Source organism: Vicia villosa, linkage group LG1 (assembly GCF_029867415.1).
Source record: "Vicia villosa cultivar HV-30 ecotype Madison, WI linkage group LG1, Vvil1.0, whole genome shotgun sequence".
NCBI classification, from domain to species: Eukaryota; Viridiplantae; Streptophyta; class Magnoliopsida; order Fabales; family Fabaceae; genus Vicia; species Vicia villosa.
The window spans coordinates 219,211,008-219,236,094 of record NC_081180.1 but is presented as its reverse complement, the minus strand read 5'-3'; the positions used below and the strand labels follow the sequence as shown (position 1 = coordinate 219,236,094).

General features: G+C 36.8%; 1 pseudogene; it reads right to left on the bottom strand.

Annotated features, from left to right (window-relative positions):
* Window positions 1–25,087, bottom strand: part of LOC131595100 (uncharacterized) — a 159,117-nt pseudogene that overhangs the window by 69,380 nt on the left and 64,650 nt on the right.

Below are 25,087 nucleotides of genomic sequence, written 5' to 3'. Positions count from 1 at the left end.
TCTAAAAAACTCCTAACTGCTTTTAACCATCAACTGATTTCTAACAGAACCCAACCATCTTATAACTAACCTAATAGCATCTAACTACCTTCTTAGCACCTGAAACAGAATGATAACTACCCTTACCAACTTCAGAGCATAACTAACTGAATGTAACAAACTTATACCAGAGATAACAGAAAGTCAGTGTGTAACTAACATGAGAAGCCTCTATATATCAGCATCACCATTCACATTTCAGGGTGCCACCACTTCTCCACCATTTTTCACTTTCATTCATCATCATCTTCATCTCTTCACCACCTCCAATCATCACCTTCACTCCACCTTCACCTTCTCACTCTCAATTTCTATATATTAAGACCTCACCATTCATCAACTACACATAATTTCCACCGTTTTTCACATAATCATCAATCTTCATCATTCACTTTCTTCAGATTCATCCTTCAATCTCACACCATTACATCATCCACTTTCTTCATCTTCTCCACACTCTCAGAATCATCTTCACTGCATTCCAATCCCTCTAAAATTCACGAGATCTGCAGAAACTCCAACGCTCAACTCTCTTCACCAGTTCTTCAATCTTCTTCCTCTCCGATTCTCTCCAACCAATATCACCCTCCAATCTCCATCATCATCAACATGTTCATCTCTGCGGTTACATCAGCACAACAACGATAACTTCAGAACTCGAGAGCAAGAGAAAAGAAAGAGAATTCGAAAACGAAAAGAGAGCAAGAAGCATACCTGAGCTAAAGATCATTCACGTGTTTATTTCGCAATTCAAGTAGCACGAATTCTCCCTTATGGTTTTCATCCACGATTTTTGTGCTCCGTTGTTCAGGTAAGTTCTAATTCTCCCCTTTCCTCATATGTTCACGCATTTCCTGCCACCACGGTGTATAACGGTTCTCTAAAAGTCAAACCCCTAAGGTCCCGCGTTCCAATTCAACATTTACATCGCTATTTTAGAAAGTTAGGGTTTGTAGATCCTCTCTTAGATTAGGGTGAATCAAGAGGAAATCAGACGAGTTAGGTTGAATTTGGAGATGAGAGTGAGGCGAGAATGATGGAGTCTTCTCATGGTTTCACGGCGGCGAGATTTTATTTCGTCGGAGATGGCGGGCGTTGCAGCGCCGTTCGCGAGTGAAGGAAGGAACGAGAGAGTCTTAATGTGTAACTTCAATGGTCATATTTCTAACCCTAGCCCCTTTTTGATTAATAATTTGGTATTAACATTAGAAATTAAGTTAACTAATTGATAACAATGTGAATTAAAATGAGGTTAATTTCATTAGTTGTCATTAATTATTATAAGGTTTAGATTGAATAAAATCTGATTTGGATCATGAAAATCTGGATCATTACCATGGGCCACTAATTGCTATTCATCATCTTTGAGCCCATAATACTTTTTTTGGTAACCTGAAAGTCTGATACAAAAATTATATTGGGCCATACGAATTGCAATTTGCACCCCCTGTTCATGTTAGATTTAGGCTTTTTCATATAGTTTTTTCATGTTATTTTTAGATAATAAAAATACTCATTTTTAGACCTTTAATGCAATTTTTTACATATAAAAATGATCATAAAAAATACTAGTTTTTAGGCTAATTGTTTTAGTCTTTTTACTTGATTTGTAATTCAATTCCCTCTCATAAAAATCAATATAAAAATAATAGTACTTTTACTCACTTTTGTGCTATATTTTGACTTGTTCTATTTCATGCTCTTGTACTATTTTCATGTATCCTACTTGTTGACTTCTAATTGTGATCTTTATTTTCATATTCTTTTATTTCTAACCTTAGGTAGAAACCATGATAACATTAGGTAGAAATTCCCTTCATACTTAGGCTAGCTTCTTTTCCTTTTCAACATTAAAACATCTAATAAATATCAAAATAAAATCCCTTTAAAAAATACAAAGAAAACACTTAATAAAACATTAATATAAAAGTGAAAATCATTAAAAAGGGAATGGAAGCTTGAATCTCCCTTGCTTTAGGGAATCATTCGAGTGCTTGGATCTCCCTTGCTTTAGGGAACAATTCGAGCGTAAGTTCCCAATTTCTAAAAAACACAAACCAAAGAGCAACTCGAGTCTCCCTTGCTTTAGGGTGCCACTTGAACGCTCAAACTCTTTTCTCTATCTCGCCTCCGAGGCATTCTTTAATCGGACACGTTATTTCCGCTCCATTCCCAGCTTAAGACTCCAGAGGTCGAGCAGCGGAGTGCGAATGTAACTTCGTCCACTAAAAAACACAAAAACAAACAAAAACTAAAGAGCCGAACTACGGCGCTCTGATTCCTGAAAAGGATACGTAGGCATTAGGTCGCGGGGCCTAAGCGAGCACAATTATTTATAAACTTATTGATCAGTGCATTTTTATGCACGTTCTTCCATGTTTGTACTCAAGCATTTCTTCGGTTTGTTTTATTTATTTTTATGTTTTAATATGTTTTTATATTTTATTTTATTTTTGCACTTATTTGTTTTTCGTATTAATTTTTCAGCAATAACAGTCTGCACGGAAACGATCATATCTGGAGTTCCAGGAGTCCGATTGAGGCGTTCTAATAATCGCCGGAAAGCTAAGAGAAAGAGCTACAATTCTTATGTTTGAGTCAAAGTCAGAATCGGACTGTAGAAGGGCCAGAATTTGCGTTGAAGTTGCTGCACTAGCTTTAGTTAAGTTTCGGGTTAATTGGTTTTGGGCCTGGGTCGTATGTTTGACCCAGTTGGATTGTAAAACGGGTCGTGGCTTTGACTTAGGTTAGGCAGCCGCGGTTACTGTTCATCTATCTTCCATTCACGAATTTTAGAGAGCTTTTCACGATTTGCTATGGAGAACTAAACCATCCGGACGGATTTACTGTATTCAGGTTCAATGCTTTGAGTTTGTTATAACTACAATTAGATTTCTATTCCTTTCAATAATATTATATGATCATTGTTTGCTTAATTCGATTTTCTTATAATATTGTTGATTTAATTTGGATTGATACATGTTCTTGAATTTTGATCGCAATTCGACTCTGCTTAACCGTTGAATTTGCGATATCTTTAACCGTATGCTTAATCCGGCAATAGGGATATATATCTTACGATGTCGATCACGCTTGTTGAATGATATTGTGTTCAAATAGGATAGAGATCGTAGTTGTATCAATCGATGATAAGTAGAACCCGAAACAGTGAATTCGTTTGCATTTTAATCACTTATTTCAAAACAGCTTATTCTCAGAATCACTTATTTTAAGCGCTTTTTCTGTAATTCGACCACCAAACCAATCCCCCCCTTAATCGATTTAGCTTTTAGTTAATAAAAATCAAGAGTCCTTGAGAGACGATACACGAGTTACCGTTACCGTTGTTACTACAGTTTGCAATTTTACTCGAATTTGACCCGCGTGCGACAGCGGATCACTTATTTTTCCCCCGTGTTTCTTTTTCTTTCATTTGCATGCATTCCCTTAGCATTAAGCTTTAGATTTATAGTACACACCCTTTAGATAGCAACAAACATAGGTGGATACCATCGAGTACGATGGGCGTGAGGGGTGCTAGCACCTTCCCCTTGCGTAACCGACTCCCGTACCCTATCTCTGGTCGAAAGACCTCGTTCTTATTCATCTTAGGTTTGCTGACGTTCCTTTCCTCTTAGGATAGATATGTTAGTGGCGACTCTGTTCACATTTCGCGAGCGTGCGACAGTCTTTCACCTAGTTTATATGTTTCTTGTATCATAAATAACATTACCGCATATTATTCTATACATATATGTACGGGGTGTTACACCTTCAATGTGCAAAAGGCGTCGTTGCTTATGTAAAATATTATCACACAAATACTCCCAAGTGTTATTCCAAACAAAATCTGGGCGAGATATTTGCTTTGACAATAATAAAGTTGCAAACAATAGGCACAAATATTCTCCTGTACCCCATTGGCTTGCCTCCACAATTGCATCTATGTATTCCTTATCATCATCCAAAAATCTCAATGCATAGCAAGCCTCCTTAAAAGTCTTCTTTGTATCATTATTAACTGTTTTTATTTCTTCGAAAGATGCAGGACCCTTCACATGATTTAGCAAAGTTCTCAAATAAAATATCTCACCAGATTTAGGGGGAACAAAATGTAGTCTTCCAATTGCAAATCCTTATTTTCGTGGAGCCCATTTATGTTCTTCAACTTTCCACACAAACTTTGTTGGAAATTGACTGTATGTAAGATTTTTTTGCTTCAGGATATATTTTGTTGGCATCCATCCATGCCAAAAAATTTGTAAAATGAACATATTTTTTGTTCACAACATCCTGAATGTCAGCATAATCATCATATATCACATGTTGCTCATTCTTTAAATGAAAATTTAGTCGTTCCACTGATGGTTCTCTATAATTAATATCAAAAGAAAACATTCTCCAAACAGCTTCACATGCTGACAAATATCTACAGTCGTAGTACATCTTTATTTCATCCAAACAATCAGATTTATTTTGCTCATTTCCACTGCTATAAAAGGCAACAGTGACTCGATCATGCCCTTTGTTAACATATTTAAAAAGATATTTAATTGACCGTGACTGATTGCACCACTCCACATTTATATGAGCATTATACTTCAATAACAAATGTTTATTATAAGGAACCACAAACCTGTTATCTACAAATGAGTCACCTTTTTGAATAAACACATCATTGTCTCTCCTTTTATATACCTGATATCCATCTTCATCAATAACGGTAGAATCAACAAATTTTTTTGGAAAATGTTTTGAACATTTTCCATTATGCATGCATGGAGATTTTTTATTTTGAGCGCCGCATGGACCATGAATCATCAATAAAGATACCACTTTAAACAACTCAGGCTCTTTATCTTTATCTGGAATCTCGGCAGATATTATTTTGTCAATATCATTATGACAGACACACTTATAATTAGTTTGAAGGAAAACCAATATGTGAGCATGTGGGAGTCCACGCTTTTGAAACTCAATTGTGTATATTACTGCAAGTTTGAAGTAAATAAGTTCAATTAATATTAAATGTTAGATAAAAATACATTTGAGTAATAATTATATAAAAAATATTAGATGAGGAATGAAAGTACATATAAGGTTACCTGATTTGACTTTTCCAAAAATAGTGCCTTTCTTGTTGTCTTTTATTAACTGATCAAGTTTAATTTTGAAAAGTCGAATCACTAAATCGGACCTATCCTCTGGCTTTAGGTGATATGTTTTCAAAAAATCAACCAATTCAGGCCATTTATGGTTACATGTGAAAGTGATAAATAAGTCAGGATATCCTGCCCAACCACAAATTGCCATGGCATCCTGATAATTTTGTATCATATATCTTGCTCCACCAACAAATGTAGACGGCAACACAATTCTTTTTCCTGATGAAGTTGGAATAGTCTCTCCTCTAAGAATGGCCTCAGTTAACCCCTTGTAGATTTCTGCTCTTAAGTCTTTTTGATGATCTCTAATCCACTTCAAGCGTGAAGACTCTATTGTGTGGTGTCGTTTTTTTACCTCCCCGTTTCACTTGGGAGGACGGCACGCTAGACCCTTCACGCGAAATTTGGAAGGAGAATGCGCCTAGGGCGGGATGAATTTTGTTTCAGTTCTTCCTACGATATCACACGAACTTTTTAATTGTCCTAACGAGTAGGAGAAGGGAAAAAGAACTCAAATTAACCCTAGGAGTTTGCTAAGTGTGGGGATTCACCTAGACTAGAAATTCTGGAGTCCGGGGGGTCGGAAGAAATATAAACAAATATTATCAGAGAAAATTCTAACTGTTAAATTCTAGAGTTAGAGTTTTATTGATTGCTCTGTTATACTCCCAATTCTTTGAAAACCTAATATCCATAGGAATCGTTTTGAAATTTGAAAATAAATAATTTAGTTTTCAAATAAAAGTCATTATTGTTTAAAATAAAATAGGCATTGTATTGAAATTGACCCTTAAGATTAAACATTATTATCTTATTCATGTGCTAATTTTGTGTGTAATAAAGAACCATATAAAAAAGGACATGTGAGTTGGAGAAAAAATAAAATTTTAACAAATGCAAATGTAAAATTTTAAATATAAATGAAAAATATGAAATAATTTACTTAATTGTAAATTTAACAATAATTATATAGAAAACAATGATCCACAAAAAATGTTTAAGATAGGTTAAGAACACAATAGCAAAATTGGGTCAGGTAATTTAATAATTGACGGTCCAACAACAATTAAAAGAAAATGATATAGATCACTATGGTTTAATTATAAATGAAAAATGATCATATAAATTCAATTATATTAAATAATCATAGAAAAAATACTATAAAATGGAGATAATAAAAATGAAATATTAACATTTAAAAATAAAAATTATCTCTCAATTAATAGTAATTGTTGATTAAAATAAAATAGCTACTATGTTGATAATGACCCGTGAAATAAAAAAATTAATTTGATACGATATAAAATATATTTAAAAACAAATGTAAAATAAACAATAATCATGGAAATTTAATTGTATTAAATAATGATAAAAAATCGTGAGATGGAGAAAAAAAATAAAAATAAAGATATTATCTCTCAAATAAAGACAATGATTGATTAAAATAAAATAGACATTATGTTGATAGTGACCCGTGAGATAATAAATAAATAAATAGAGAAAAAAATTAAAATGAAAGTAAGAAAGTGTGAAAAAATGTGAGATAAATTTGAAATTTTAATTAAGATAGAGAAAATGTGTAATGATCGATTAAAAAAAATTAAATATTGAGTTGATAGTGGCCCGTGAAATAATTAAATATTTTTGGGAATAATAATTAAATGATCGATTATTAATATTTTTTGCGATAATAGATAAATATTGAATAATTAAAATGAAAGTATGGAAAAATGAAATGCGAAAGAAATTTGAAATTTTTAGTAAGATTAAAATTTAAAAATAGATTATTAATATTTTTTGTGATAATAAATAAATTAAGAAAAATTAAAATGAAAGTAAGAAAGTGTGGGAAAATGAAATGTAAAAGAAATTTAAATATGACTTCCATCATCCATGGCTTACATGTGATGTCATCATTCATGCAATAAAGTTGTAGGGAAAATGTTATTTAATTTGGACCAATGAAAAGCTAACACTTGGGGCATCCATTCAATAAAGTTGAAAGAGTGAATACTTAATTTGTTAGTTACAAAAATGACCTTTTATTAGTGCAAATAAATTTTAATGAAAGGGTAATTTAGGCAATTTGGTCAATCTATTATTAATGAATAGATAGTAGATAGTAGATAGTAGATAGTAGAGTAGATAGTAGATTGCATTTGGATTTTTTCTATAGGAACCAATTACAAGGTGACACGTGATACAGGACCACACAACATTAGAGAAAATACTATCAGTACATACATGAAACCAAACTTAATCTTCTTCTTCACCTATATTTTCACAGAGCATATAACATAACACCAACAAGGAAAAATTATTATTTCCACATCAAAATTCAGATCTAGCATAAAATAGATGTACCACAATGGAGAGCAAGAAAGCTAACCATACATAGGATCTGAGACAGCACAACAACGACTGGAGTTTCGAATCGGAGGAAGACGGCGGTGGTTCTCGGTAATGAACGGCGGGACGGTGTTGTGCTGGCCGTGGCTGAACCGCGGATCGGGGGTGGTAGTCGGAGATTGAAGCGATGCGTTTTCGTGTAACTCATCATGGCTGGTCGTGATTTGCTTTGATTATTGTTGAACCAACATCGGGGGTGGCTCGTCGGCAGACGACGTCGTGAGGGGGCTGATTGCCGTCACAGAAGTGGTGCTGGACAGCCGTGATTTTGATGATGTTGCTCTTCTCTTCTTCTAATCTCTGCAAAAAAAAACTTAAGCTTTTGATTATAAGTTAGCACATGATTAAATTGTTAGAGCATGATTTGGTCATGGTAGCATGGAGAAATTATATGAAATATGATGTTTTGATAATAGTTGGTAATGACTTTTGAGAAATTGTTTGGAACTTAGAATATGGTGAGATTAAATTTGTGAAGTTAACATGATGATATTTGGTGAAGATGACTTTTTTTTTTTTTTGAACAGAAGTGAAGATGACTTTATGTGTGGTATAAGGTTAAGCTAATGGAACTTGGTGAAGAGTTATCATGAAGGTTTAACGTATGGATGTATTACTAGGAAGAAAATTGTACAGCAATGGGAAATTAAAGTGATTTTTAGGGGTTGTTAGTGTAGGTTTTCGTGAGAGATGTGGAGAAGGGCCTCGTTGTTGTCTATTGTTGATCTTTTGGGACCTATTTATAATGGACAATTAGGTTAATATATATGGAAAGAAAATTAGTGAGATAAAAGTAATAATTTAAAAGAATCAATAATATTAATTCACTCTTAAAAATGCTATTCTAAACATGGAAACAAGAAAACTTTTTTTTTGTGATATGATTAACCAATGATAAAAAATGCATAAAATCAAGATTTAATGAAAAAAAATATAATTTTAAAAAAAGCTTAAAATAGAAAACGAAAATTCAATTTAAATAATTAAAAAAAACAATTTTGTGATTTTATTAAATATAATTTAAAATGGAAATAAAATTAGTGACAATAAAATAATGAAAAAGTTTAAATTGTATCAAGTGAGATTCGAACCCATGACTTTATGTTTGCAAGCCTTACTTCCTTACCAATTGTGCTATATTATTTGTTTGAAGTAAATAGCCAATTGAAAGTGTACGAAGCATCGGCAATCATTTTTTATTTATTAAAATATAAGCAATTTAAGGGTAAACTACTATATTTTAAAATAGACTCTAAATCGAATATTTACAAAATTTAGAAGATCAATGCAAATGAACCCGAGATTTTATAAAATCCAATTTTTTTGAAATAGCTTTGAATTTTTGAAAAGTGTGGAAAATTTTGGGGTATGACACCAAGGTTGTGGCTACTAAAAATGAAAGACTCACTGGGGGAGTTTTATTCTGCTAGAGGTTTTAATAAACTAATTCATTTTTTTTATGTTTTTTGGAAGCTAACCCTTTCCAGGGATTTTGACTCAGCTGAAGAAATAGTCTATTAAAAGACTGGATTTTTATCATGTTTTTGGAGGCTAACCTTTTCCAGGGGTTTTGACTCTTTTTGGGGAATTTATCTTTTAAAAGAATGAATCTTTGGATTTGAAAGAGTGATTTTGGAGGCTGACCCTTTCCAGGGGTTTTTGTTAAAATGAAAGAATGAATGGAGGCTAACCCTTTCCAGGGGTTTTTGTTATGGCAGAAAGATTAACCAATGGAGACTTCTTGTTTTAAAGCCCAAGATTAAGGCTGACACTGACTGAGGATAAGCAAATATGGATCCTAGACTCTGCTAAGGAAGATTGATGAAGATAAGGGTGACAGAGACTGTCCATGTCTCTCATTCCAAAAGGTGTACTCAATATGAGATTGAGACAATCTTAGCTTGTTTAAAGTCTGGTTTAAAGGATGGAAGAAACTCACCAGGATAGGCTAAAAAGGTAACTAAAGACCTGTTCCTATGTTTATAAGAAACCTGATGGGTCCTTGTATACAAGCTCAAGAGGAAGTTGGAAATGCTTTTAAGAAGCCTGTGGGTCCTTGTACAAAGCCCAAGAGGAGGCTAATCGAGGGTCATCGAGGGTCCTTGTTATAGCACAAGAGAAAGCTATGTGGTTTTGAACTTATTTTGGCTCTAAGCAAATGGGTAAGAGGTTTCACCGGGAATAATTCCTCTTTGGGTGGATGTGTCCTATTTTGGGTTCTAAGGCTTTTACCAAGATGTTTCACCGGGAATAATTCATCTTGGGGGTTTGAACTACAGATCTCTAATTAGGAAAGAGCCATCACCGGGAAGACATTCTCAATCCTAGGCCATATTCCTATAATATATATATATAGTTTAACTGTCCTAGGGTTTACACTCAAACGTAGTTCTAAACAATATATAAACAATTCTATATTTCACAGTAATTTAAATAAAGACTGTAAATTGAAAGCTTGTAAAGCCTAACCTGGATGGAGTGGAGGCCTTTGAAGAAGTATGTACAAAGCCTTACCAGCAATTTTATTGATGACAGTTGAATATTTATTATAAACAGTTAATGATTTTTAAAACAGAAGAAGTGAAGATGGACAAAGGTCCATAGGTATTTGAACAGTTTCACCGGAAATAATGTCCTTCAAATACCAGAAGAATGTTTTGAAAACAGAAAGGAGATTTTGTAAATACAGTTTTTGAAAACAAACTATGAAAAGAAAAAGGTGTTGGGACTTACACTCTATTAGAGGCCCACTTGAAAATGAGTATTTATGATAAACGGTTGATTGAAATACTGTTGTGAAAATAGTTGACTTGATTACTGTTGTGAAAACAGTTTTGAATTTTGACAAAAAGTCAATTTAATTAGGGTAAAGATGAAATCTAAACCTAATTGAGACCTAAATGGCTTAGGGTTTTATCACAAAATATTCATGAGGTATTAGGTTTTTTGAAAGTTTAGTGAAAACATATATTAAAACATATTTTAAACCACTTAAAACAACACCATATTCAACCTAACAAAAATATACAAAATAAATAATATTTTTGTGATTTTTTTGATTATTCCTAAAATATATATGTTAATTTGATAGGTTAAATAATTGGTTAAAGTTGTGAAGAAATTAAGTAAAAAAGAGTGGTAAAAATAAGGTTTTGTCACCTAGAGGGCTTGAACTCACGCCCTCCAAGTCACTAACCAAAACTCCCACCATCTGGGCTACGTGCGCAGTTTGTTATTCATATGCATCAAAATTAATATATTTAAAAACAAGCCAGAAGATTCAAATTTTGTGCGCGCCATGTTCATCTTCTTCCTCGAGCTCAAAGATTTTCAAATTTCTAACTCTCTGGTTTCTCAACTAAATGGCATGATGTAAACATCAATCTTGCTCTAAATTTCCTCACGAATCCAGATATGTAACTAACATTTATTTATGTTAACTATAGCTACCTAATTTCTCAGAAAACACGAAGAATATATGAACCCTAAATTTAAAATTAAATGACACACAAGATGAATAAATGAATGATGACAGAGGGTTTTCAATCCTCTGATGATGCTGAACAAGATAGTATCGAGCTTTATCACAAAGAGTACTTAAATTAAAGAGGTGGAGTTCAAAAACTTACCTCTGAAAATGGAGGTCGTGAGGATGATGAGGAACACCTGGGCTTGTGTGAGTGATCCTAAAAGCTTCCTTGGGACTCAGGGATGCTAACTGAATGCTTATTGTGACTACAATCCTTCTGAGTTGCTCTACCCAAAACCTTCGATTTGAGCTTCAAGTGGACATGGAGGATGATGAATCTTCAGTTACAGATGAGCTGCAGCCATCTGCACAGCTTCACTATGCCCTAAGGAACGTGTCTGGATGCTTGGCTTTGCTTGAAACCTTCTGAATTGCTCTATGGACCTCCAACTGCAACAGCTCCAAAGTGAAAGCAACAATGGTGTTCCTCCACCTACAGAAGTGATCCAGGTGCTTGGATCACCTCAAATGAGCCCCCTTGAGATGTTAGAATGCTTACTTTCCAAAGAGAAGCTCTGGTTTGAAGAAAACGATTCTTCTTGCCAAAGAACTTTGAAAAACCATAAGCAAGAGAAGAGAAAGAGAAAGCAAGGAATAGAGTTGCTTTGGTGTGAATTGTATGAAGGATAGCACTTGTATTTATAGGCAAATGGTTCAGTATAAATTCTCAAATGTAATCATTACATAATCACATGCCTTTGTTTTTAGGAATATTCTCTAATCCTTATGCAATGATGAAAATGGATGTATGGTGTGCTTGCAGATGTATTAGAGGTCGGGTAGCATCACTTAGTGAAGTCATTTGCACAAAATTGCAAAGTTCCAAATTGCACATGACCTATAATTTTCACTTCAAGTGCCTAACTTTGATCAATCATATCTCTTAGCTCAAAATGAATTTGGAGAAGGTTGAGAATAATTTGGAAAGCCCTTAACATGTACTTCAATTCATTAGTTTGGTGTTTGCCCAAATTCTTTAGGGAAATTAGTGAAAAAGTCCCATGAAGTTTGAAGAAAACTAGGGTTTTCTTGCATGTTTTGTGAAGGCAGCCACTTTGAAGCTCCATATCTCTTCAATGGTTGATTTTTAGCCAGAAAATTATATGTGTCAAAGTTGTTTATTGGATCAAAATCTACAACTTTCATGTTGGAAGTTTGTTTCAGTTTGTAGGTGAATTTTTGAGAAAATCCCTTCCAAAGTTTGGCAAAAATCACTTGAAAACACTTAGAAAATTTTCTAAGTATGAAAAGTCAAACTTTTGACTTTTGATTCTTGATTGATTTTCATGATTTCTCTTGATCAAATGACTTCAAATATCATATATTGATGATTTAAAAATTCAAAAGTCATGGTTGACCAAAATTTCCAAAAAGTCAAAGGTGATCCTGTGCAGTTGACTTTTTTCCAAATGAAGTGAATTCTTGGACTTTTGTGATGAATCAAAATCTCCTCTTCAAATAAGTGATGTGACTGGATTATATTGGGGTAATAGAAGCTCTTGAGTCATGCTTTGAATTTTGGATCCATGCCCTGATTAAAAAGTTAACTATCTTTGTGGATTAGGTCAAAAACCCTAATTGTCGACCAGATGAAATTGATGACTGTAGGCCTTGGATTGAAGTGTAATGCCCTATGGACATTGTCATATGAACTAATTGAGAATGATTGAAGCCTTTGAGTTATGCTATTGAGCTTTCTAGTGTTTCCCAAATGTGATCCCTGATTTTAGTTCTTGACAAGCTCAAAACCCTAGACTGGTGAGGTAAGCAATCCTGAGTCCAGGTGATAGGTATCTAATCAATCATAGGTGAATATAATGAAGATTTTGAGTCCCATAGTTGTGTTAGAAACCACCCCTTTTTCTGATTGATCCTTTGCCTGAGTTCTTTTGTTCCTGAACACCCTCGACTAAGTATCAGATGAATAAGTGACTGCTTTGAGTATCTGCTTTGTCTTTGATGAAAAGTTTAAAAGATATGAAATCTCAGGGGGGGGTCAAAATTAGGGTATGACAGATGCCCCTATTTAAGTTTCTTTCAATTGGAGGGAGAGAGATTGGTATCTCGATTTCTTCAGAGTGAAAGAGACTTAAATACCAAAGAATGCCCGAATTTTGGGCGTTCCTGAGATGTTGTAGTGATGAAAATCTTTGCATGACTTGATCCCGTTGTCGCACTTGGCGGGGAATAGGGAGACAAACTCCTGTAGAAACACGTAATGTGGATTCAGGTGAATGGAGGGCAAATTAACATGTGCAATCCATCTTCTTTAACTAAGCATTGATACTTAGAAAAAGGTAAGCAACCTCCCCTCAATCTGGATGTCTATATCGCGAAACTGGTCTCAGTTATAATAACGATAAACAACCTCCCCTCGTTTCGGATGTCCATATCTCGAAACTGGTCTCAGTTGTGATAACCTCCCCTCGATCCGGATGTTTGTATCGCGGAACTGGTCTCAATTATATTGACGATAAAAAACCTCCCCTCGTTTTGGATGTCTGTATCTCGAAACTGGTCTCAATTGTGATAACCTCCCCTCGATCCGGATGTCTGTATCGCGGAACTGGTCTCAGTTATGATAACCTCCCCTCGATCCGGATGTCTGTATCGTGGAACTGGTCTCAGTTATAATGACGATAAACAACCTCCCCTCGTTTCGGATGTCTGTATCTCGAAACTGGTCTCAGTTGTGATAACCTCCCCTCGATCCGGATGTCTGTATCGCGGAACTGGTCTCAGTTATAATGACGATAAACAACCTCCCCTCGTTTCGCATGTCTGTATCTCGAAACTGGTCTCAGTTGTGATAACCTCCCCTCGATCCGGATGTCTATATCGCGGAACTGGTCTCAGTTATATTTGGACAATATCTCAGATAAAGAGAAAATTTCCAAAGGTTTGTTTCCTCACCAAACTTCTCACCAGCGCTTGTTGGAGAGACGTCGTTTGATGATTGATAAGAAACTTCGTCATGCTTTCTTTTAATTCAAAGCTCTTGAATGAATGTCATATGATCATTTGTCCTTTTGAGGGGCTAATGACTTCGCTTGAAGGCGGATGAACTGTTTTCCAAAAGAGGACCAACTTTGGTCGATCCGCTGGGGTGGAAACAAATCGTTTTCTGAGGTGAAAACTATCGTTCATCAACTCGTGCTGAGGAATTTGAACTATCTTCTTGAAGAAGATTATCATTTACTGACTCCGCTGGGAATTTGGTGAAGCATCTTCTTGGGAGAAAACTTGTCGCTTATCAACTTCGCCGGGGAATCAGAGTTATTTTCCTGATGAAAACTGTCATCCATTAACTCCGCTGGGGATTTGTTCAACGACTTTGTGAGGAAAGGCAAATGCGAAACCAACTATCTTATCTGAAGAAAAATGTCGAGTGTCGCTCTGCGGGAGAATCTCAGCTGGGGAACTCCAAAAGTGAACAAACTATCTCTTTAAAGGAGATTGCCATTTGTTGACTTGCTCGGGGAGATCCTTGTGTACGAACCGTCGTCTTGAAGAAGAAAGTTCCTCCATAACATGCAGGGGAAACTCGAGTACATGCCTCAGTGACTTGGGCATTAACATGATCAAACCCCAACTAGACTATGCTGACTATGCAATTATGATGTGATGTATGCATGAATATTATTATAATTATAAAAATGTAAAGTGAATATGAATAGAATTGTCGCGGATGTGAAATCCTATGATACGACTTGAATTTTGTGACGATCAGAAGATGTCTTCTTCTCGAAATTTGTACTTTGCACTCTGTTGGGGATATCTGGTTATCAGTTACCCGCTGTTTTGAAGTGAGTGACATGATTTAAAGTGAAGATTCGTCATCGGGAGATGTTCGCAAAGCGACCTCATGGGGAAATCTGGGTTCCCGGAGTCTCAACCGTTCTTGGAGGAACTGTTTGCATTCTTCCTATTGTATGTAAACCTTAGAAAGAAATTTCACCAATATTTTTGCAAGTAAATTCATTTTATTTTATGAAAACATTTGTTTCAAGAAAATGACTATTTAAACTTAAAATGCATTTCAAGAAACTGAATAAGACTCGATTGCAAAGAAAAGGCACAAGGCTCAAATTATTATTTATGGAATGGTAAACAGCCAAATGCTTGATTCCATGGAGTATTTACAAAGTTGGAAACTGGTAATTTTTGGGAAAAGGGCTACGATGAAACGTGACGACCGTTATCTTTCCCTTCCACTCTGAATTGCGCTGCATGCGTGCTTCGTAGAAGATGACCTAATGATGATGAATACTCCATTATGGACTTCGAATGATCAAGTTTGTCCTGAACACAGTTACTTGCCATATATCCCTAACTTTTGCGTAAACTACCCCTTTCGGGTTTTAAGTCTACCGGAAATGATTATATTTTTTTTTTATGTCTCTAACTTTTGCCTGAATCGCCCTTTCGGGTTTTCGATTCACCGAGACGCTCTTTTTTGCCTAAGCCGCTCTTTACGAGTTTTCAACTTAGCGAGCTGTTTTTTTGTTTATTTAGATGAAGTATTTCTTGACTGCGTCGACGTTCACAGGACGGGTGAATTCTTCTCCATCCATAGTCGTGAGTATTAAGGCTCCTCCTGAGAAAGCTCTCTTGACCACGTATGGGCCATCATAATTGGGAGTCCATTTCCCTCTCGAATTTGTGAGAAAAGATTGAATCTTTTTTAGTACAAGGTCGCCTTCTTTGATTGTGCGAGGTCGAACCTTTTTGTCGAAAGCTTTCTTCATTCTTTGTTGATATAGTTGTCCGTGGCATAAAGCTGTCATGCGCTTTTCTTCGATCAAGTTCAATTCATCGAATCTGCTTTGACACCACTCGGCTTCTGTTAATTTTGCCTCCATCAAGACTCTCATTGATGGAATCTCAACCTCTATAGGTAGGACTGCCTCCATGCCATATACAAGGGAGAGAGGAGTTGCTCCAGTCGAAGTACGTACAGATGTACGGTAACCATGAAGAGCAAACGGGAGCATTTCATGCCAATCTTTGTAAGTAATGACCATCTTCTGAATGATTTTCTTGATATTCTTGTTAGCTGCTTCTACAGCTCCATTCATCTTTGGTCTGTAAGGAGAGGAGTTGTGATGCTCAATCTTGATTTCTTCACAAAGCTCCTTCATCATTTTGTTATTCAAATTTGACCCATTGTCAGTGATTATCCTGCTAGGAATGTCGTAGCGACAGATGATGTGATTCTTGATAAACCTGACGACAACTTGTCTTGTGACTTTTGCATATGAAGCTGCTTCAACCCACTTGGTGAAATAGTCTATAGCTACCAAGATGAAGCGATGTCCGTTGGACGCTTTCAGCTCGATCATTCCAATCATGTCAATTCCCCACATGGAGAAAGGCCAAGGGGAAGAGAGTATGTTGAGAAGAGATTGTGGCACGTGAATTCTATCGGCGTAGATCTGACATTTGTGACACCTCTTTGCATACTGGTAGCAATCTGACTCCATTGTCAACCAATAATATCCTGCTCTCAGTATTTTTCTTGTCATGGTATGTCCATTGGTGTGAGTACCAAAGGAACCTTCATGTATCTCTCTCATGAGTATCTCTGCTTCTTTCTTGTCAATGCATCTGAGCAGAACCATGTCGAAATTTCTCTTGTACAGAATATCTTCATTCAGGAAGAATCTGCCAGCTAACTTTCTCAAAGTTTTTCTATCTTTCTTTGATGCCCCAAGAGGGTACTCTTGTCTTTGAAGAAAGTTTTTGATGTCGTGATACCACGGTTTGTCGTCGATGATTGCTTCTACTATGAAAACATGAGCGGGCCTATCCAGGCGCATAACATCGATCTGAGGAATGTCATTCCAATGATTTATCCTAATCATGGAAGAGAGTGTGGCTAATGCATCAGCCAAGTTATTTTCTTCACGAGGAATGTGATGAAAATCTACCCTGTCGAAGAATGGTAACAATCTTCTCGTGTAGTCTTTGTAAGGGATTAGCCCTGGTTGACGTGTTTCCCATTCTCCTTTGATTTGATTGATGACCAAAGCAGAATCTCCGTATACATCCAAGTGTTTTATTCTTAGATCCACGGCTTCTTCGAGACCCATGATGCAAGCTTCATATTCGGCCTCATTATTTGTGCATTTGAAAGTTAATCTGGCGGAAAATGGAATATGGGTACCCTGAGGTGTAACAATGATTTCCCCAATCCCTCGTCTATAAGCATTGACAGCTCCGTCAAAAATCAAACCCCACTCGGATCCTATCTCAGGTCCCTCGTCTGGTAATGGCTCGTCGTAGTCTTTCATCTTGAGGTACATGACGTCCTCGTCCGGAAAGTCAAAACTGGTTGATTCATGACCATTGAGTGGATGGTGAGCCAGATGCTCAGCTAAAATACTTCCTTTCACGGCTTTCTGTGCGTGATACTCAATGTCATATTCTGATAACAACATCTGCCAACGGGCAATTCTCCCAGTTAAGGCAGGCTTCTCAAAGATGTACTTGATTGGATCTGTCATACCCCAAAATTTGCCCGATCAATTCATGTCTTTTAATTCATCAAGGACCAAAATTAAGAATCATGGGGTTTGACATTCCTATTGTCAAACTTGCGTTCTTATAGAATATCCTGAGTTAAAATGAGGGGTAGAGTTAGAAAGTGTTGGAGCCTAGTCATCTAACCCATCCGTGCCATCTCCGAGATTTTTAGTCCGTTTCACAATTGATCATGTAGCTTATGATTTTTTGTCGGACTATTTCACTATTTGATTTGATCATTTTTAACTATTATTATTAATTAGTATTGTCTGATTATTAATATTTGGTGTGAGTATTTTCTATTATTGTTAATTATTATCATTTGTTAATTAATACTATTATTACTAACTATTATTAGGATTTTAGTATTATTATTAATTTTATTATTATTATTAAGATTATTATCATCAATTAATTAATCAAAATATTTATTAAGGTAATAGAATACTTTGGGCCAAAATAATTGATTAGGCAATAGGCCCATTAGGGTGTAGAAAACCCTAAGTTGAGCACTATAAAAAGAGGCCATTCACAAACACAAAGGGGGAGGAACGATCGTGTAGCCGCCTCTCAAGTATTTCTTCGTGGCTTTTGGTTCGGCATACGAGCCGTCTGTGTGGAATGCTACATGACCACATCAAATTTATGGCAATGAAATTACAACAATGATGTTTAACCAAACCAAATTTACCCAGTGGTGTGAAGTGTGTAAAATTGATGTCAATAGCAAATATTCATATGAAAAAGCACGCAGCTCATGTTTGCTTGATGTCTAATGGCGGCATCGGTCCATCTATTGCGGAATACAAGCGTATTGGAGTTCCTCTGTTTCAATAAGCCACTACACAAAATTACATACCAGGTTTTTTTATCTAATTTAATTTAGGTATAGTTTCTTAGATTTTATTTATAAAACCTTTTTATAACTTTTTTTCAACACAGGCTATTTATTTAAATTAGGTTTATAGTTAGAATAATTATATTAATTTTAGGATTAGTATTTTTAAATTTTATTTTTAAATTTTAATTAGGTTAATTAGATAATTAATTTAATTTAGGTTAATAATTAACTTAATGTAGGATTAATTTATTTAGCCAATTTAGGTGATGGTTGATTTATTAATCGTTTCGATCGAATTAATCCGTCGCGATGGTTAATAATCAATCATTTAATTAATTAAATCCGAACAAAGTTTATTTTGCTAAAAGGTTTTAACCATCTTATTGGTTACGATGATTAGCATTCCTTTATAAATTCGTTATTATTTGTAATCGAATCTATCGATTATGAGGAGTAACGATAATTAAAATACACATTTGCTATTCGCGATAATCGAATCTATCGATTATAGTGGTTAGCAATCCTCCCTTCAATCTGTTAGCCATGGTAATCAAACCTATTGATTATTGCAACTAACGACAACAAATTAAAATCAGGGTTGTACGCCCAAACATTTAAAACACACTAAACCACGTAACTACAGATTTCCATCCCCGCGATTTTCAAATCTACGATAAGGTAATTCAATTACCTTCGAACTTCGCATTTCAAAAACTACGATAAGGCAACTCAAAAAGCCTTCAAATACCTTCATATCAAAATCTAAAGCGTACAACCCTGTGCCCCGAACTACGTTGACTCTGATTCTCCCTAAGGAGATACGTAGGCACTTGGATAACCAAGGCGAGTCCCCCTCCCTAAAATCTCAATTTTTCCCCTACTCAATATTTTAGCCATAAACCTTCACCTTAGATTCAAAGCCAATAGGAAAGGGTTGAGGGTGCCTAACACCTTCCCTCGACCTGAATATAGTATCTTACCCTGATCTCTATACTGTGTAGGGTTTCCTATTTGCCCTTCAGAATAGGTGGCGACTCTAAATCTATACATTTTTAGGGCAGGTTGCTACAGGATCCATATGGGAGATCAAACAAGTAGTATGTCGAATCAAGTACTGGCGGAGACGCTTGGCAGCCCAGGCCAAAGCACAACAGGTTTTCTCAAGCATGGAATAGCGGGATTCACAGTCAGTGAATTTCTTGCTCAGGTAGTAGATGGCATGCTCTCTTCTCTTCGTCTCGTCTTGCTGTCCAAGGACACAACCCATGGAATCTTCTAAGACGGTTAAGTACATTATCAATGGTCTTCCTTCCACTGGAGGAGACAAGATGGGTGGTTCGAGCAGATATTCCTTAATGCTGTCGAACGCTTTCTGACAATCGTCTGTCCAGACGCAACTTTGATTTTTCCGTAGAAGTTTGAAAATTGGAGCACAAGTTGCAGTTATGAGATATATGAATCTCGAGATGTAATTCAGACGTCCAAGAAATCCTCTAACTTGTTTCTCGGTTCTGGGTGAAGGCATTTCTTGAATTGCCTTGACTTTGTCTGGATCTACTTCAATTCCTCGTTTGTTGACGATGAAACCAAGGAGTTTTCCTGAGTAGACACCAAAGGTACACTTGTTGGGATTCAGGCGAAGCTGAAACTTTCGTAAGCGCTGAAATAACTTTGTCAGATTCTGTTTGTGATCTTCCTCATTCTCTGACTTGGCAATCATGTCGTCCACATAGACTTCCACTTCCTTATGCATCATGTCGTGGAAAAGTGTAGTCATGGCTCTTTGATAAGTTGTCCCTGCGTTCTTTAGTCCAAAAGGCATAACGCGGTAGCAGAACGTTCCCCAAGGGGTGATGAAAGCTGTTTTCTCCATGTCTTCAGGTGCCATTCTGATTTGGTTGTATCCTGAAAATCCGTCCATGAATGAGAAAACTTTGGATTTTGCTGTACTATCCACCAACATGTCAATATGTGGTAAAGGAAAGTCATCCTTAGGGCTAGCTTTGTTCAAATCCCTGTAGTCGATGCACATGCGGACTTTTCCGTCTTTCTTAGGAACGGGAACAATGTTAGCTAACCACTGAGGGTATTCTGAAGTGACGAGGAAACCAGCGTTGATTTGCTTTTAAACTTCCTCTTTGATTTTCATAGCCATCTCCGGATGAGTCCTTCTCAATTTTTGCTTGACCGGAGAGCATTCTGGTTTTAATGGCAAGTGATGCTCCACTATACTGGCATCCAACCCTGACATATCCTGATAAGACCAAGCGAAGACATCTGAAAATTCTCTGAGCCGCTGTATCAAACTCTCTCTGATCTCTGAACTGAGCGAAGCTCCAATCTTAACCACTTTTCTGTTTCCATCGGAACCAAGGTTAATGATCTCTAGAGGCTCATTGTATGGCTGAATGGCCTCTTCCTTTTGTTGAAGTAACCGTGAAATTTCCTTTGATATTTCTTCGTCTTCTTCTTCTCTGCCTCGAATACAGGAAACCCAAAGCTTGGAGAAGTCATACGGTCGTTCGTTTCAACGGGGTATTTTATGATTAATCTGCATATGTGTGATAAGTTTTATTTAGACAACGAGGGAAGACTCGGTGTATGCAGTTAATGATTTTTTTGATGTTTTTTAAGGGTGTTTTTTTTAGGATTACCAATTTCCGAAAAAAGAAAAGGGAAAAACTAATGAAGGAACAAAATGACATTTTTATTTATCAACAGTCACTTCTTGAAACAAAGACCCTATAAAACAAAACTCGATTGCTTTGGGCGAAGCAAAGAGGGACATTTTCCTAAGAAATAGTAAAATGCAAATCCCTATGAAACATCTCTTCACCCTGGGCTATGGTGAGAGGACAAAATAACGGTGAAAGTTCCTGCTTAAGAGTGTGAACAACAGTTGAAACTTCAACAACTGTCCAATAGTGGCGAACCCCATTGTGCACTAGGTAATCTGGAACCTTAGGCTTAAGCTGGCCTGTGGTAGGTCTTGATTTACCAACCATTGTCTTTGCAACACTCAGACGATCTTCTTCTACTTCAGCAGACTGAGCGGTGTGAGCATACCCATTTCCAAGTGGAGTATGTCGGTTTTTCTTTTGAGGAAACTTCCAATCTTCTGAATGGAGAGACTCGTTGTCAGAGACACTTTCGAGATCATCCTCTTCTGTATTTTGGTCTTGCTCTTCTCCCAAAATGGCATTGACTAGATATGTGAACTCTAAATCCATAGCCTCGAAAGGTGACTTGGGGATATAATCCTCAATGATGACTTCACCAGATGCTGATGACGAATAGTAAGGGTTATATATCTCTTTTGGCTGAGAGAGGTACTCGTAATCAATGTTCCATCCAGTTGGAACAATGTCTTCAAGAGAGGTTCTTGAACTTTCAGGAGCAGAGTATTTCACCATGTAGTCGAATTTTCCGCTTGGTTCTCCTAATGTATCCCAGGTTTCTTCGGGGATAGGAGGAACTTCTTCTGATGAACCATGACTTCTGGTGGTGAAGCGGTTAGTAACTTCTTCACTGATTAGTTGAGTCTTACTTTCAGATCTTTTAGTCGGATAACAGCAAGGTGAATCAGACTCTGATAGGGAGATGTATCCTTCTCTGTTAAGATAGGATAGCCATTCCTCTTCATCGGTGTTTTCCGTACCGATGGTATTGACTGTTTGTTGAACAGGTTGAAGAAAACCTCCACTGCGGAAAGTTTCTTGAATTGGAAGAACTACCTCAATCCCTGGAATAGCCTTTGATGATGTTGGAAAAAATCCAACTCCTGTTCTGTTTTTGTTATTGGTAGGAATCTCAATGTGCCCCCAACCACTGGTAGTGCCATCCTTTACAACTTGGATTGCATCTTTGTAGGAAGAAATAGACGTTGCTTTCTCTTTTCCTTTCACCTTATCCAAGGAAAGTGCTTGGAATTTGGTTCCAACGACTTCTTTTGGTTCTATGTCGGAGAATGATGACAGGTTGCTGACGATCAAAGCTCGTTCTCCATATACGGTTACCAATTTGTCATTTCTAATGAACTTCAGTTTCTGATGAAGCGTTGAAGTAATTGCCCCAGCCTCATGAATCCATGGGCGAACTAGCAAACAACTGTATTGTGCAGGGATATCCATAACTTGGAAAGTCATTTTGAACGTCTGAGGTCCAATAGTTATGGGAAGATCCACTTCTCCAAAAACTTACTTCCTTGATCCATCAAATGCTTTGACGATGACGTGACTGTCCCTTAGCGGGTAATCTTTGAAGGATAATCTTGACAATGTTGATTTAGGCATGACGTTGAGAGAGGATCCATTGTCTATTAAGACTCCTGTGAGTACATCACCCATGCAGCTAACTGAGATGTGAAGTGGCAGATTATGGTCCACTCCTTCTTCAGGAAGATCTTCATCACAAAAACTCAGATTAGTTCCTGCGGAAATGTTGGCAATGATACTGTTGAATTGTCCTACAGTAACACTTGGTTCTACAAAAGCTTGTTCCAAAACTTTCTGTAGAGCTTCCCTATGAGCTTCAAAACTCAATAGTAGGGAGAGAACAGATATCCTAGACAGAGTATGTAGTAGCTGATCTACAATGTTGTATTCACTCCTCTGGATTAACTTCAAGATCTCATCATTTTCTTTCGCTTGAACAACATTGGTCGGATGATTGTCTTGCCTATGTGGGGCTTCTTCCGAAGGCTTTTCCACATTTTCTGTTGCTCTGTTGAAGACTCGTCCACTTCTATTGACTCGACTAATATCAGCAATGTTGACAACATATGGTAATGGTATTTCCTTACCATTTTCAATGAATGTAGCATTGTACTTGTATGGTATAGCCTTGCTAGACTCATACGGTACAGGACCCGGTAAGTAGATGACTAACGGAGCAATTGCTGTCTTCCTGCTGTCATACTTGACTTGCATTGGTTCAACTTGATTAATTTGAGGAGATACGGTAAAGACTTCTTCATCTTCTCTATTGGCAAGAACTTTAATGGTATTCTCATCCATTAGTTTCTGAATGTCGTTGCGAACTCGCAAACATCCTCGTGAATTTCTTCGACAGATTCTGCATCTACTGTAAGGATGGAAATCCGTTCCAAAGTAGGCAAGTCCATTTAACGTCTTATGGAACCTGACTACCGATTCTTCGAGATCTTCAACTTTGTAGATTTTGTACCCTCCTGGACATCCTTGAACCATGTTGATGTCGTGCTCAGTTTTGACTCGGATGTGTTGAATCCATCCTAAGTCCATTTTCTCTTGTAATGCAGCTTGAACTACAGCACATCCTTGATTATTCTTTGGACAAATTTCACATGTGAAGTAGTTGTGAGGTGGTACATGACCATACCCAGCTTGTCTAGCGTGCATCTTGACAAGATTTTCCCCTATCTGACGAATGTCGTAGATTTGAATGACATTGGGGTGTTGATCTACCAGATTTACTGAAGCTTCTTTATGCTGTGGCAAAGGATTTGCCTGGACATTAGGATTAGTATCTTTGAAGGACAGCATTCCACTCTTCACTAACCTTTGAACGTCGGCCTTGAAATTGAGACATCTCTCAATGTTGTGACCTGGTGCCCCCTGATGATAGGGACTAGATTGGTCAGCCTTGAACCAATGTGATAATTCATTTGCAGGATTTGGAGGGCTCTTTTTCTGAATGAGTCCTTTCGCCAGTAGTGTTGGAAACAACTCCGCATACGGCATTGGTATGGGATCAAAGGCAGGATACCTTGGAAACCGATTGCTGTTGAAATTTGGTGGTCGAACCTGCTGCTGAGGTTGTTGTGACCCTTGCTGAAATGGTTGTTGCGAAACCTGAGGTTAATAAGCTGGCGCTGAGTTAACAACCGAAGTTACTGTAGTAACCTGAGGTTGAAACCTCTTTCTGATTTTGTGCAAGACATTGCTGACATCTTGATCCTTTTTCTTCTGGAGAGAACTTCCATACTTCCTTGGACCAATAGAAGATTCTGGTTCTTTGTTTAAGCGTCCTTCTCGAACCGCTTCTTCTAAACGTACACCCATGTTTACCATCTCGGTAAAGTCACTTGGTGCACTTGCAACCATTCGTCCGTAGTAAAACGGACTCAAAGTTTTGAGATAGATTTTTGTCATTTCTTTCTCTTCAAGTGGTGGACAAATTTGAGCAGCAACTTCACGCCATCTCTGAGCGTATTCCTTGAAGCTTTCTCTATCCTTTTGAGTCATGGCCCGAAGTTGATCTCTGTCAGGAGCCATATCCAGATTGTACTTATACTGTTTGACGAAGGCCTCTCCGAGGTCTCGAAAAGTACGAATCTCTGAACTGTCCAAGTTCATGTAACATTTGAGTGCAGCACCAGTCAGGCTGTCTTGGAAATAATGAATGAGCAATTGTTGATTATCAGTCTGAGTTGACATTCTTCGAGCGTACATCACGAGGTGACTTTGCGGGCATGAATTCCCTTTGTACTTGTCGAACTCTGGTACTTTGAATTTGTGAGGAATCTTAACATTTGGAACCAGACAGAGGTCTGCAGCATTTTTTCCAAATAGATCTTGTCCTCGGAGAGTCTTGAGTTCC